Genomic DNA, 14,051 nt, shown 5'->3' on the forward strand with positions numbered 1-14,051 from the left:
GCACCCGTTACAAGGGAACCCCAAACTGCGCTACCAGGTTCCAGACACACTTTTCTGCGTGTCCTCCAAACCGTTCTGTCCATTTACAGAAGGAAGTGAAGCGTTCAGAGCGTCAGTGACGTGTCCAAGGTCACATAAAGAGTCAACTGCAGAGTCAACACGAGAGTAACGGGATCTTTGCTCCAAATCCCTTGGCTTTGACTGCGAGACAATGGCTCCCCCTCCCACGTAATCAACCAGTTATGGAGACGCATAAACGCAGATCTGCAGGACTAAATATGTTCACTGGGGAATAAAAATGTTGGGATGATTATCTATAAATTACATGACATTATCCAGACCTCTCTGGTTTGGAAGTCGCATAGAAATTTGATGAATTACACGCGAGACACAAATGTTATAAGAGAAGCTTTGCTTTGACTATTTCTCTTGGTCTCTGCAAGAAAGTAAGAACTGCAGAGATGGACCAAAAGAACACAACTCCCTACTGCTCTGACTTCTCAAAATGATTATTATTGGTATTCCTGATATTGGTTTGTTCATCACTATTGGCATTTCCTCTTCCGCTGCTCATCTTCCCACATACCGAGGTTTTCCAGAACACGGCAGCCTGAGCAAAAAAGTGTCTGAAAGGCAAAAGAAACGTCACCTGGACTTCCACAGACAGGCCTCAAATGTCCCATTTTCTGATTAAATTGTTAATGCTATCTGTGAGTGCGTCTTATGCAGTTTGCACATCTCCAAAGCTATGACCAAGTAACAAGGCTGATTTTCGCTCCGTTCCCGTTTTGTGAGGGTGTTTGTGTCCGTGTCTGTGCAGGTTCCCCTGCTGAGCGCAGCAAACGCCCCTCGTGTCCGGCTCCGGTCCCGACGGACGGCACGGACTGGACGCAGAATAGATGTCAGACTCGTACGGAACATGCTGGTAAAAGCTGGCTTTGTCTTTCTTTTTTCTATTTTTTAATAGGCAGCGTTTGTACTACAGACACGGATAATACTGCATCTTTAATGCTCTGCAACAAATTGCCACATCAGCACTAAATACCTCCACTTAATTTTTCATTTGGATACGATGAAACATTTTTTTCCCATGGAAGGAAAAGTCTGGTCTTTGTGATCGTGGCACTGCCAGCCCAAGTTACAGTAAAGGTTAATCACAAACAAGAGACAAGTAAAGTAGACAAAGAGCATCATACACTTCACTTTTCAATGGATGTTTTCATAAATGTATGAATAATTTAAATTATCATTGCCCGGTATTTATTCGAGTGTTTCAGGGGAAAAAAATGCCTCCTCTTTTTCTTCCCCTCCTTGATTCTTTTCATTTCTGTCTCATCTCTTTTATGTGCTGCATCGGCTGTTTTCTTGCCATCTGAATCAGTTTTTTGGAACAATGGGATGTATGAGGGCTGAGGGGGCAGTTGAAGAATACAGCCCTTGTTGTACACTCTGTGACTTGACATTGATTAATGAGGGTGCGGACATGGGCAGAATGTGATGGAGAGAGAAGGGGAAGCCGGAGGACCTGAGGGCACCGAGGAGGAGGGCAGGGAGGTGACGGGGACGCGGCCGGTGCCAGAGCCCAGCGCGGTGGCCACCCCGCGCGGGACCGGGTCCCGGCTCTGCCGTGACAGCGACTGGTGTGACACACAGCGCCGCAGCTCGCCCAGGACCGTCCCGCACGTCCAGACTCACACGTCTCACAACGCTTTCCTTCCTGTGAGCATCTGCCCCAAAAACATCGGTGGAAGGAGCTTTGTCGCTTCCTCTGTTCTTTCACAGGTACCTCAGTCCGCCTGTTGGTTCGCTCACAAAACACAAACACGCTGAGGTTCGTAACCTCTTCTGCCGCCGTCCCAAACACCAGCGACTTTCCTCAGGAACCACATTCAGACCGAGGGTTTCTGGATGTCAGGGGAGGGTTTGGCTGGTGCCACTTTGGAGACACAAGAGTTGTGCAAATCCTGTCATTTCACTCGAATGTCTCATTTCCTCACGTGAACAAATCAGAAGTGCTGATGCTGGTCAGAAAAGAGCAACATTCGTACGCTGAGAAGCCGGAGATGTTTTTGCATGGCTGGACGTCCCAGCTGAGCTGTGCACGCGCTCGGGATCGGACCGATCGGGACAAACACGCCGAGCACATCGACACAGCGCAGGACACAAGCAGAGCTGTCCCACCTCCCTGCGTTTGGTACGGCAGGACAGACAGACAGGATCTACCCCACATCTTGTCATTATTAATATAAACCATCAATAGCCGTATCTTACTAGTCAGAAATCTTTACAGAAACCACACCTCGTGAAGCCTGGAAACAAAGCTGCAGTTACAGTGGTTTCAGTTAGAAAGAATCCACCCCAAACCAGCACCAGCCTGGTTCTCACATTCAAACCGTTCTGCCCTTCTCCACCGCCCCAGATAAATTCCATATCTGCCAGACTACTGACTGTTCATGTGCTAATCTGAGGCAGACTCTCATTCATGGCTGTTCTCTTTTGCATAAAACATTAAATGTTCATTTAAGGGGCCAGTTGTCCCCACGCCGCATGCAGGAGCGCTCCCCCCAGCTCAGCGCGTCCCCTTCTCCCTTCGCTGACGGGCAGGGACAGATCCCGGCTTTGCCGGCGTCTGTTCAAAGGGAACGCAGAGAAGCTCCCCGGATGAGCCCAGGATCTCCTCCCCGTCCTCATCTGCCACAACCACCACCGGCTGTAACGCCTCAATCAGAGAGCAACAGGAAAACTCTGCTTGTGGGGACCGTGTGATGCACAAGCTGCCTGAGCACTGGTGATTGTGCAAGGACACAACCAGCCCCTGGTCCTGAACACCTGGCTGAGCAGCGGTGATTGTGCCAGGACACACCAGGCTGAGCATGGGCGATTGTGCCCGGACACAGCAGGCTGCGCACCCCGCGTGGCCGTGCTCCCTGTGCAGTCCCCAGCCTTCCCCTTCCCGTCTGTCCCCGCGTCCAGCCCGGCGATCACCTGCACCGGCTCCACAGAGGGTGACCTGAGCCCCGGAGCGACTGGGAACAAACGAGAGAGCTTAACTAGAGCAAGACTGGCATAAAAAGGAAAGGGAAAGAAAGAGAGGAACAAAGATTCCGTCCAATTTGCTCTTTTCGGCATTGTAAAAACTGGCCTGTTTCCCAGTATATCACTCTGCCATTGAATAAGGTCAATTGCAGAGCAGTTCTTCAGTCATCCTGATGGGTTTTCATGAGAAAGTGAATGGAGTGCAAATTAGCCAAAGTCGTCACAAGCTTTTTTACTGTCACTCTAAGCCTGACAGTCCAAAGGAAAATGAGGATTAATAAATCTAACGAACTTTCTCTATTATCCGAGCCAGGTTAGGAAACTATTTATTGTCTCTCTTTTTCTGTGTTTCATCCATTTTGCCTACTGCGGTGAAGCGTTTCGAGAAGAAAGAGCCAACAGCCGTGCGCACCCCCATGCCTGCGTGCACCCCCGCGCCTGCGCGCACCCCCATGCCTGTGTGCACCCCCGCGCCTGCGCACCCCCAAACCGCCGCACAGCAGACACCCAGAAATAACAGCACCGCAAGCAAATCGAGACTTTAAACCATTCCACCTTGCACACACCATGTACTTTTCTATAAATCCCTACAGCTGCTGGTGCCCGTTCACCGGTACGCGTTCAGTGTGCTAAGCACACTTCTTTTACGGGAGAAAGAATAATGACTGCTAGCAAGTCTTAAAAATCACCTTTCTTTTTAAGAGGAAAAAATTGGTTTCAAGTTAAGGGGGAAGGTTTTTTTAAAAATCGCATCCACACGTGTGAGGTAGATTTTAGTGTAGTCCCAAAATGATCCTGTTTTTAATAGAACAAGGCATCTCAGTAGCTACTGCTCTAGAATGCAGGTCTTTGCTATTTATTGAAGCCGTTAGTATTCGGGCAGCTCTTGGAACACCAGCTGAACCCCAGAGTGCTGCCTGAAACGCTCAGAACCAGGAGGCCCTGCTGGAAAAGGCCTCCAGGAACCATTCGGCACTTTGCTTTGGGAGGTTCAAGCACGTGTGTACATATATACACACATACGTATTTCAGTCCCGCGTAATGCAAATCTGCCCAATGTCACAGTTGTACAAAACGTTTTCCCATGTCATTCGTAATGTGTTGTGACTGGTACAGTAGTTTTCATTCCGGAATCTCAAAGTGCTTAAACCTCGTGTGCACGAGGCCGGGTGCTGAATGCTGCCGCGTGGGCCCCTTCTGAGCTCAGAGCGTGCGTTTGAGTCGTTTGTTTCCACCTCTGGCGTGGGGACACTCGTCAGAATCAACTCCCCCGGAGGAGGCTCGAGCTGCAGCCTGACCAAAGAAAAGCTGTTCAGCATTCAAAGCCATCTGGGGCTTGTTGAGATTTCCCTTCTCCTACTTCTACAGTCACTTGTCATTCCATTTAATAAGAGGGAAAACTTTCCTGACCATCTGAATTATGCCATTCAGGATATTAAAGAAAACACACATACCCCAAAGTAAAGGTAAAATTATGCTGCAATCATCAAATCAGCCTTCTCTTCTTATCCCATCTGTGTATTCTCCTTGGAAATGCTCACGCATTGGCTAGAAAGCTACACGAGAGGCACAGTCCTACCTGCTTGCCACTTAAATTGCTGGTATTTTAATCTCATCAAAGAATCGGGGTTTTCCTTCCTGCTGTTTTGACTTTGCTGTCTCTTGGTCTTGTCACATTCACTAGTTTTGAATAAGTGCAGGACTTCCATTTACAGAATTTGCAATCTGCGAGATTGTTTAAGTGATTTATCAAACGCTTTGACTGAGCACTCGCTGCTGCCCCAGCTCTGAATCGTTCCCATGGACTGGGTCTGACACGAGCCCGCGGGGCCGGGAAACCCTTCCCGCCGCAGCAGCCGCGCTCGGCACCACCGGCCCTGCAACGCGCTCCTTCCGCGCTTCGTGTCTGATAAAACCAGAATGCCAACAGTCAGGCTTTATCTTATGAACGACGCAGCACGACGTCTCGCGGGAAGGTCCATAACGCACAGAGCGCGCCCTGCATAAACTTCTTAGCACGTTGTTTCTATTGGCCCCTGCTCCAAAGAGACTGTTCGACAGGTGAATTCACCCAAGCCGGAGGTGACTCAAGGGACTGTGCACCGGATTATTCTGCGTCTTTGGTGCAGCTCTGACATGTTTTGTCCACTTTGTATGAAATACTCAGCACTTGTCATCCCCGAGAAGGCTGTGAATTCAACCCTTCCTTCAGGACTGGGTGAAAACCACCCAAATGATGCTGCAACGGAGATGGTGATTGTGGGCGGTTGTGAATGCAGCAACCACTTGAGATTAACTCTTAGTGTATTAAATTCATGCTGCAGAGGGGCTTCTCTAGGGTTTCATCATTTAAGTAGAACAAATACACTCTCCAGGAACATTTGCTGTCTGCCTCGTGACTTTCAACAGTATAACCACTCAGAAACAAACTTAGAAACTAATCAAAGTACTCAAATGCAATAAGAAATCTCTCCAAAAACAACAAGGAAACATGGGCCAAAGCCAGAGTGGATTTCGAGCAGCCAGGATTCAGAGGGGACCAGATACAGAGTTTTCATCATTAATAACAAGCCAAAGACAGAATAAATGAAGAGAATTTGTTTCAGTTCAAAAGAGATTAAAATGACGCGCTTGTGCAGCAGAACGGGTGTGAGTCTTTCTTACTGAATCCGTTGTCTTTCAGGCTCACGACATTTTCAATGCTTCCTCCAAACCCGGGTGGATAATGCACTTCCAACACGTAGGCTCTAGGTATGCACATTCTTAAAATCAACCACTCAACACGCATCCCAATAAAAGTGAGCTTTCCTCCCCATTTTCCCCAAGAAAGGAAGCTCAGAGCCCTTTTATGCATTGTGAATGGCCCACCTAATTTAGACTGAATTATACCCTAACCTTCATTTCCCCTTTACTTCTTTGCTCCATTCAGCGGTTTCTGACTTCAGCTAATTCACTAACAATCCCAGCTGGTCCTTCCCAGCTCCCGGTTCTTTAGCACATTGTCCAAGGGAACTATGTGCTCCCATCTACGCTGGTATTCCACTCTCCAATTAACCTACTGCTGAGAGGCTTTACCCCTTTCCACCACCCATTCCTCTGCACAGACATCTTTTTAACCTTTTACTTCTTGAATTGAAGTTCAGAAGATCCCTTCCGATACCTAAAGACACCTGCAACCAGCGATACTGATGCCTAAAGTCTATCACCCTTATTCCTACAGACTTACTTATTACTAATTGCTGATTTTAGGTGTGAGTACGGCTGCTGTCTGATCCGCAGCCCCACGAGGCTCAGATGGATTTGCTATCCTCATTATTTTTAAACAACCAATCTCTTTTCTATCATACAACTATAACATTGATGACATTAAGATGAACGCCTGCACCTATGCAACCACGTGTTCTTTACCATGTCTGCCAGGGATCAGAGTCTCAAACGTGCCCATATTGCAGATCTCTTTTCCGTGTCACTGCAGAGGTTTGCGTGACCGGGGACATGGGAGATCCCGTGTCTGATCACCACTCATCCACTTGCACAAACAGAATAACCCGGGCTAGAACCAGCTCTGCTATCTTGGGAGAAAAGCCAAGACCTCGACGTCTCGGAGCCCCCGTCCAACAACCATGTAACCATCTGCAGAAACTCCCACAGCAAACGGGGATGAACCTCCCTGGACCCAGACTAGAGACCCGTCTCTGCCCTGGTGTCTGCACGACGCCCGTGCGCTAACACAGGGTCCTCCTCTCCACTTCAGCTGTCGCAGTTATTCCAAAACCTCTTTTCCAGTGTAGATTAAACCACATTTTAAAAGGCCGAAACATCAACGTGTGCTTCCTGAGAGCCATTTAACATCTCATTTCCCGACACAACGCCAAGTGTCTTCTTTCCTCGCAAATGGCACAGATCTCACTGTTGACAAGATCCCAGATAAAACCAAGATAGAGAAGACGTAACTGATGGCTGTTGAGCACCTACCTCACCCAGTTCCTCCTTTCTTGTGCATTTGCTTAGAACCAAGCGAGCGGAATAGCAGCGTGGTGCTCAGAAAGTGCTTTTCAGAACCAGGCAGTGAGAAAGTCAATATGGAGCAGGGTGTCCATTTGTTTTGATTTATCTCACTAACTTCAATTGACAGTTAATTCATCAGAGGAGGAAAATGCCAGTCCAGTGAAAACACAACTCATGAAGGAGAGAGAACTGAGTGGAAAACGTGGAGTGTGGATAATGCAGGTAATAAATTAAAGGATACAGTATCAGTATTTTATCATTCACATTCTGAATTTGCTACATTCCTACTCTTGCCAATTACAGTTTAGAGCAAGCAGTAAATTTACACATGCATTTACTGATATACATATCACACACACACAAGCCCTTTAGAAAATGAAGCAACTCTGGAAAACAGAAAAAGGCAGGAAAAGCAGTCGCTTTGGCTCAGATTTCTAAATCTGAAATTTCCAGCAGATTACCACAAAATCTTGTAATAAACTGCAGGCAAGATGAGAATTTACACTGTGAACGTTGGCTTGGATCCAAACCCCACAGAAACAACAAGGAGTTGAAATGAGATTTGCAATAGCAACACTGGTCCAGCACTCGCACGAGTGCGGGGAATGAAGACATAACATCTTCCTGAGGTCACGAGAGATGTCCCCCTTGACGTCATTTATCACCACCAAGCATTGAATTTGTCTCTGGGATTTTCCTTCCCCCTGACGCCCGTTCTGCCGCAGCAGAGGCCGGAGGACCCGTTTGTGTTGGTCTCTGCCTGGCGGTGCGGGGGGCAGGGAGCGCGGCGGCCCCTGCAGCACCCGCTGAGCCTCCTCATCCCCGGGCAGCCCCTGCTCACTGCACCAGTCCTGCTGCAGGTATGATACGGCTCCTCAGACACCAATTCCCTCTATGCGCTGCTCTCGGGATTTTGTCAGCTCCACCAGTATCTACTCTACACCTTCTCTCCAATGTCGGCAAACCCAGGTTTTCTTGTTCTTCCTCCTAGAACAGCCGCTGAATCCTCTTGGAAACTTCAGCCCCATTTCAGCACACCAGCATCAGGGCAGGTTCCCAGCCTTGGGGCTTCGTCCCTGTTCCTCCACTGATGGTACAAGATCCACGCGCAATAGCACAGCACCAGTACTCACCACTACAACCAGTATCAAAGGCCAACTCACTGGAGCCACCTTTAATTCTTCCCGTGCAAAAGCTTTCAAGTCAACTCAATTCAAGTAATCCAACACAATGAGTCCAGTTCTGCAGACAAGGGCTTCCCCCCCTGCACTGAGCAGCTCGTGACTTAACAGTAACGTTTGGAAGTTGTTAAACAACCCTTTTTTTCACTACATAAAAGATGAAGGAAGCTACAAGGTGTAAGCACTAAATATATCTTTATTCCCTTCCTGGCTGCGAGTCTCTGGGACTGTGGCTGTTGTCAGCTAAAAGTGGATCTTTTCTTTCGTATCGGGCTCTTTGACACTTAGCATGTTCACTGCAAAAATCTTTCAGCTCTTGCAGCGTTATAGTCACGCTCCCAATGAAAATTCTGCCAGTCTGCTGTGCAAAAATACTTCTAGTATATACATACATAACCCAGTATTTAAAATGTGCTTTAAATCAATAAATGGGATTTAAATCCCAACACGGAGCCCTGTGGAACGGGCAGCAGCGCTGGGGCAACTCGAGTCCTGCTCAGACCCACCACTTTCTGCCTTAGGACCGAGGTTTATCGCGTTCCCCAGAGCTCTCTGCTTCTCCAAACATTTGGCTTTGGCGACTCCCCCCGCCCCTTCCCTTCCCTTCCTCCAAGTTTAAGGCAGTTCACCACTTACGGTCATTTACAGCTTACATCTCAGTAAATCCAGAAGGTGTCTGATGAAAAAGAGGGACTAGCCAAGCATCTTAATCCCCCTGTTCATTCATGCTCTCTGTAATGTTCTTTCAGGCCTCTGCTGAGAGACTGGGCTGAAATGAAGGCTGATAAATTAGTCTGGAGGGAAACAAGGCAGATTCTGCTTGTAAAAGGTCATTCCAACTTTGTTCTGGGTGAGGGTTTATCTTGACTGCAGCTGCGACAGACAATGGCCGGGGCCTAAACGGCAGAAATCCAAGCTCTGCTCATGAAATTACTGTGCTGATAAGGTAGAATGGACTTCAGTGAGATCTAAATGGGAAAAGGGAGGTGGGGGACAAGGGTGAAATGTAGGTATTTTTGAACATGATTGAACAGGGATGACACAATGAGATGTACAATTAAAGCAATGACTTGCCCGGGCATTATCTGAAAGTGAAGAAACATACTGCTCGCTAATCAGATCAAAAGGGAGAAAATACCCACTTGTGTGTGGGGAGCAAACCAGCCCGGCACAACAACGCAGGCACAGCAACACAGGCACAACAGCGCAGGCACAGCAATGCAGGCACAGCAATGCAGGCACAACAGCGCAGGCACAGTAATGCAGGCACAGCAACGCAGGCACAACAGCGCAGGCACAGCAATGCAGGCACAGCAACGCAGGCACAACAGCGCAGGCACAGCAATGCAGGCACAGCAATGCAGGCACAGCAACGCAGGCACAGCAATGCAGGCACAGCAACGCAGGCACAGCAACGCAGGCACAACAGCGCAGGCACAGCAATGCAGGCACAGCAACGCAGGCACAGCAACGTGGCCACAACAACGCAGGCACAGGTGGGCTGGAGCTGCAGCTCCTGCACCAGAAAGGGTTTGAAAGGCACTGAACACAACGGTGGTTCCCAGGGATGGGGCTCTGAGCCGCGGCCGCGCTGGCAGGACAGCACGCTGCTGCCAGGACAGACGGACACTCACCTCGCCAGCCGCACGCTGCCCAGAGCAGCCTGAGGACGCCCCGCTGCAGAGCACGAGCGGGACAGCTGGCTGCCAACACCCCGCACCCAAAAGCGCTATTATTTTTAAGCAGCTTTTGTGCATTTTTGTGCAAAGAGAGTAAGCGATGGCAAGTTCTGACGAAGCGCTCTCCAGCCTGCGCTCCCCGATGTGCACACAGATTGCCTGCGTTCTGAGAGATGCCCTCTCCCTTATTTACACATCCCGCTTGGACGTGCACATCTCTATCGGTGCAAACACGTTAAATGGTCCCAGCAGACTGTCACAGCCCAGACCCCAGGACACCAACCAGCTCCCACCCGGGCCTGCGCCTTGGACCGTCCCGTTCTCCGTTTGCTCTCAGACAGGGGAGAGAACCGGGACATGAAGACAGACGCACAGATGAGTCCAGGTGAGTATTTTACACGAGGACACTTGGCAGAGCAGCTGGTCTGAGTCACAACTCCGGAAACAAAGCTCAGGATTAGTAACGTTTCCAAGGCCACTCCTGTGCGGGGAAATGCTCCTTCCAGGCAGCTCTCCACCTCGTCTGGACACCAGAGCTCCTCCCGCACACTCAGTGTCCCAAATGTGACTCAGACGGCGCTTCACGCCTTCCTGGGACAAACACCACCCTGGAGACGCCCTGGGCCAGGCTGGACGGGCTCCGAGCAGCCTGAGCTGTGAAGATGTCCCTTCCATGGCAGGTTGGACTGGGGGAGCTGGGAGGGTCCTTCAACCCAAACTATTCCATGATTCTACATAAAATGATGCGTCCTTTCAACCCCCCGGTCACCACTGACCAATCTGTGGGATTTGCTTTTCCTCCTTTTTTTTCTTTCCCCCCCTGTTTTTTTTAGTGTGGACGATCGGATGCTGTTTCAGAAGCGGGTGTTCATGGATGCCTCTCGAAAACTAAAAGAAAATATTTATTTCCTTTTTCTGCTTGTGAATCAGAATGTTCTATTTAAAGAAAGTGCCCTCTGCCGGATTGCTCATGAGTTATTACCCCTTATGGAAATAAAGGAGAAATATCAGGAGGTATTCTTAGTCATTCCCTTCCCCTGTCTCTTCTTTTTTTCCTTTATTCCTTATATACCCATGTTTTAGAGACGTGCCCAAGATAGAGCAAGATATCCTGGCATTCTTGGGCCTAAAAAAGACTTACTCTTTTAACCCCAACTCGAGGCATTTGATGAAACACCACAAAAATGGTACAAATGTCGCTCATTTCACTCAGACATCATAAGGTGCATTTTTCTTTTTTATCCAGCCTTGAGATTAATAAATTATCCCCCAACAGATGCAGCTGCAGAGAACGGGACTTTGCCTTTGATACAACGAGCAGTGTTCCCGCACCCCTCCCCGCTTTGCTTTGAGAAGCGTTCGCCAGCACCACGTGTGTTCAATACAGCGCATCTCCTGATCTGTGTTGAACACAGCGCATCTCCTGCCCTGCGTTTAATACACCGTGTGTCTCCTGACCTGTGTTCAATACAGTGCATCTCCTGGCGTGTGTTCAATACAGTGCATCTCCTGGCGTGTGTTCAATACAGCGCATCTCCTGACCTGTGTTGTTTAATCCCAGGTGTAGGGAACAGCCTAACAACCGACAGGACGCGGTGCTGCCCATGGGCAGGGCTGCGGGGCCACGAACGCTCCTGCTGCATCTTATTCTTCCCACAGTTATTTGTCTTTCATGGAACAGCTTCTATCGCCACCCTAAAGCATGACCTGAGAGCTCTTATTTTTCACAGTTCCATACGCAGCCTGCTTCCTGCTGCAGCGTCAGTGAAGCCTCTTGTGTTCAGCAAATCACCTCTCTTAAAATATAAGTTAAAACAAAGGAACTAATAACTATATTTTATTAATGGTATTTACCCCGCAAAGCAAACTGAGCTAAAAGCATATCTGATTGCTTCCCAATTCCCCAGAATTCACTTGATAAATTTCCCTCCAGGATGTGATTCCCATTCTTCTCCCAGTTAGCAAATTAAAGAGTGCTATGATAAATATCATTATTTACTCAACAAAGTGATCAAAATCATTACGTGGCTTTTTTTTTCAAGTCCCAGAGGCGATTGAGTGCAAACGCGCTGTGATTTACTGGGGGGACTCTGAACGGCGTGTTCTTGTGCCAGCAGGCGAGGAAGCCACAGGACCAGGAGCGCAGGGCAGGAACGCGGCCACACTAAATAGCCACACGGCTTTAGCCTGGGGGTGTCTTTGAGGGCCAGCGGTGGGCAGACACGACCGGCACGGGAGCGCCGGGAACTCTGCGGCGTTCCACAAAGTACATGTTGGAGGAAACAGACATGAAGAGACAAGATAGTGAAGCGTGAAGAACACGTCTCTCCTGAAGCAAAAATCCTCACGTAACTAATAGGCCAGGCGATCCAAGCGCATCAGTAATATCTCAATTAGCCAGCAATAAGGCGTTATGACAAGTCTTACACCAGCTTTCAAGAAGTCAAAACTACAAGTTCCAGAGAACTATTGCCAAAAACTAATGTCAAACTGCACACGGACACGCCAACAAGTACATCTGTCAGAGCCACCGCAGTTCTGAGAACCAACACAGAGGCAAAAGTCTCGTCAACAAATTACAGGGTGACAAAAAACTCCTCCCCTTTCCTTTTTTTCTCTTGCTGCCGATTGTCTGCCTGCTCCACTTTATTAGCAGCGATGGAAACGTGTCCCAAGCTGCAATTCTCAAGCACAAGTGACATCCCGTAAAGCTGCCTGGAGCATATTGAAGGCTTTTCCACCCTTAAAATCACAAGAAGCAGCACAGAAAGCAGCGCGTGGGCAGAGATGGTCTGTACGGCAACGATTCCCGTCCAGCACCCGAAGGTACCCGGGTATGTTGTTCCCAAGTGGAGAGACTGAGGGACCAAAACCCGACGTCTGCACTCTGTGTAAACGCACCGGGAGGTGGAAAACCCCGAGAGGCTGCAAGGACAAGGTCAAAGAGACGGTGTGGGGTGTGTGAGGACAAATCGTCCTTCCCATCAGGTGTGGGTGACCCAGAGACCAGAGCAGTGCCGCTGTGGCCACGGAACTTCCACTTGGAAAGGAAGTTTGTTCAACTGCGCTACAAGAATCAACAGTATCGCAAAGTCAACGCAGACCGAAGTGAACAGGTACGGCTGATATCAGTGCAGAATGCATGCAGGGAACAACCTTAGAAACAGGGACGTAAACACAAACTTTTATCACAAATATAAAACACAAGGACAAAGTTTTGCCGAGGTCATAGAAAACAAGACTGGTATTAGCCAAGCTCGGTCTGAGTTCCAGCAGCCAAGGAGGATTGCGTTTTTTAAAATAAAAAAAAGTCTGTAAAAACAAAGGCACATCTGACTGCGAGGTTCAGAAACAGAGGATTCGCCTTCCCGAGGAGCCACTTCCACATTGTAAATATCAGTGTTGGGTATTCCTAGCGGAAAAGTGTGCTTTGTTCCAGACAGACCTCGATGCCACCAGCACATCAGGGACCTCGAGCTGCCGTGCACCCATCGCCCCCAGACTGACCAGTATTGACCAGTATCACCAGCACAGTAACGGATCTTTTTTCCCCAACACCCCACGCGTTTTGAAGCTCACGCAGTAACAAGCAGCAGCATCCCGTGCCATTCGCCACAAAGCAGCCAGCGCGCAGCTGAGCTGCCACGGGCGGCGAGAGGGGATCGAACCTCCGGCTCAACTTCCCTTCGCCTGCATTGGGAGGGAGAGGAAAGGAAAAGCTTGTCCCACCAAACTGATCTGAGCTCTTGGGACACTTCCGACTGCACGACAGCCCAGAACAGCTCAGCGAGCCCTTGGATAGGGGCGTTTTTCCTATTGAACACTGGGGTTTGTTTAGGTCTTAGGGAAAAATGACTTTCACATTTCTTTATCTCCGCTGCAGAACAAGAACTCAAGAACACCTGGGCTGTTAATGGGTACATGCGATTCTTCTATGACCAGTTAATAACGCCTGCACAGCGAACATGGGCTGCAAGTCAAAGGTAACACAGCCAACTACAAAACATGATGCGACTAATCATACTCCTTCCATTGCGACAAGTTCTGAACACAATTTGGAAATGACAAGCACTTTAAGAAGTGACCCAACATCATTTAAAACCAACCTTCTAAAATGGTGCTAAAGCAGTATTTGTAGCCCGAGAAG

At 48.9% G+C, this 14,051-nt stretch overlaps 1 protein-coding gene across 1 annotated transcript in view; it reads right to left on the bottom strand.

The window, feature by feature from the left end:
• The window catches only part of PRDM16 (PR/SET domain 16), a gene marked incomplete at its 3' end in the record, with an annotated part of 213,471 nt that overhangs the window by 111,714 nt on the left and 87,706 nt on the right, over positions 1 to 14,051 (bottom strand). The gene's annotated exons all lie outside the window — the stretch shown is intronic.

Source organism: Nesoenas mayeri (genome assembly GCF_963082525.1).
Source record: "Nesoenas mayeri genome assembly, chromosome: 24".
In the NCBI taxonomy this organism is placed as follows: Eukaryota; Metazoa; Chordata; class Aves; order Columbiformes; family Columbidae; genus Nesoenas; species Nesoenas mayeri.